The following is a 2,500-nucleotide window of genomic DNA, read 5'->3' on the forward strand; positions in this document are numbered from 1 at the left end:
TGGCGGTGCACCACGGCATAGCTAAATGGCTTGGTGGGGAGTTTTGTGCAAAAATGAAATTCGTGGTTTTTGAGATGTGAGGGTTGGAATGGCCTCCAAATGCCCCCAAATGAATACCATGAAAGTCTTGGTGCACGAAAGTTTTGAGTTGGTTGGGTTTTGCACATGGGCAAGGTTGGCGGTGCACCACGGCATAGCTAAATGGCTTGGTGGGGAGTTTTGTGAAAAAATGAAATTCGTGGTTTTTGAGTTGTGAAGGTTGGAAAGGCCTCCAAATGCCCCCAAATGAATACCATGAAAGTCTTGGTGCACGAAAGTTTTGAGTTGGTTGGGTTTTGCACATGGCCAAGTTGGTCGGTGCACCACGGCATAGCTAAATGGCTTGGTGGGGAGTTTTGTGAAAAAATGAAATTCGTGGTTTTTGAGATGTGAGGGTTGGAATGGCCTCCAAATGCCCCCAAATGAATACCATGAAAGTCTTGGTGCACGAAAGTTTTGAGTTGGTTGGGTTTTGCACATGGGCAAGGTTGGCGGTGCACCACGGCATAGCTAAATGGCTTGGTGGGGAGTTTTGTGAAAAAATGAAATTCGTGGTTTTTGAGATGTGAGGGTTGGAAAGGCCTCCAAATGCCCCCAAATGAATACCATGAAATTCTTGGTGCACGAAAGTTTTGAGTTCGGAGGGTTTTGCACATGGCCAATGTTGGCGGTGCACCGCGGCATAGCTAGAAGGCTTGGTGGGGAGTTTTGTGAAAAAATGAAATTCGTGGTTTTTGAGATGTGAGGGTTGGAAAGGCCTCCAAATGTCCCCAAATGAATACCATGAAATTCTTGGTGCACGAAAGTTTTGAGTTCGGAGGGTTTTGCACATGGCCAATGTTGGCGGTGCACCGCGGCATAGCTAGAAGGCTTGGTGGGGAGTTTTGTGAAAAAATGAAATTCGTGGTTTTTGAGATGTGAGGGTTGGAAAGGCCTCCAAATGTCCCCAAATGAGTACTGTAAAAGTGTTGGTGCACAAAAGTTTTGAATTGGATGCATTTTGCACTTGGCCAAGTTGGTCGGTGCACCGCGACTAGATAGCTTGGTGCCAAAATTTGTCAAATTTAAGACCTTGGCCAAACTGAATGAAATTTTGTGGGGAGGTTCCTGATATTGTTTAGTGGTGGACTGGAAAAAATGAGGTCGAAATTCGAAGTCTACATGTGCTTTTCTATTTTTCCCGATTTTACACATACCCGGTAAGTAAAAAAAATAAAAAAAATAGTTCCCCTTGGAGAAAAATTATGAAATTTGGTGAGCAAGGAGATACCATTATTCTACGAATTACTGCAAAAAATCGCATCAAAATTCGAAGTGTAGCCCGAGATATGGACTTATGTCTGCTCAAAAAAAGTGTATCTACTTGTACAATTTTGCCTTTTGCATATTAACCTCTTATAGGGGGGGAGTGCTCCTTGAGCCGGCCAGCTCCACACTGGCAGGTTTTAAAGGGAGCTTGATGAGGCCTCCCCCCTCACGTGGTGCGTGCGTTAGCATGTTTATCATGGCACAACTAGCCTCTTCATAGTTGTTGAGCTTTATTAATACCAACACACGGTCGTCACTGATCGTTGGTTAGCTCGGCAGCTAGTCCCTCGGATATTGTGGAAAGTTATTTTCATGCCTAGCGATGCTTGACCATGCGTCACTTGATGTTTCCATTTGCTTGCTTGCCCATGGTAGGTGGGGGGTGGACCGTCTTGTGGTGTGGTGTCTTGCGAACGTGAGGGTGTGTGAGTTGTAATCGAGATGCACTTGCTGGCTGGCTCCATGCCTTGCGTATCGAACGGTCAAGCATGCATCTCTTCCATTTTCACCCGTTGCCTTGGGTGATATTGGTTGATCAGTCCCTGTGTTGCCTACCCACTAGACGGTACTTCTGTGGTTGCTTCGAATTCTATCTTTCCATCACGAAGAGGTGTTGGAGGATCCTAATGTCACGCACGTGTTCCATCTAGTGAAACATCTCAGTGATGCACGTGTTGTGGCTAGTTCTTTTGGATGCGGTGCATTATATGAACTCGGGTTTACTTTAGCGACCCAGTTAACATAATTCGGTTGTGTCCCTTGATTGAGACGTTGTCCTTGAACTTGTGGTGAGCAATATCGTTCTTCCACAACCCGTCGTCTTGAGTGCGATGGAAGGCAAATAAGATGTGCTTTGGCATGTCATGCACGTACTCGATTGCGGGAAGTGTGAGAAAGTGTTGTTGACAACCCGTGGGAAATGGAATGTGGCAAATCGTGATGAGCTCTTCGTGGATCTGCGAAGAAGACGACCTTTGGGCCTGTTGGAAACGAGGGAGGCGATGTTGAACTGCGAAGAAGATGGACTTTTGGGTTGTTTGAATCAATGGGAGGCCACGCGAGAACTCCGAATACTATGGACTCTTGGGTTGTTGGAAGCAACGGGAGGCCCTGCTAGAACTCCGAATACTACGGACTCTTGGGTTGTTGGAAG

This window comes from Vigna unguiculata, unplaced genomic scaffold (assembly GCF_037176805.1).
Source record: "Vigna unguiculata cultivar grain cowpea cultivar isolate G323 ecotype 2 unplaced genomic scaffold, ASM3717680v1 ptg000051l_ERROPOS240733, whole genome shotgun sequence".
NCBI lineage: Eukaryota > Viridiplantae > Streptophyta > Magnoliopsida > Fabales > Fabaceae > Vigna > Vigna unguiculata.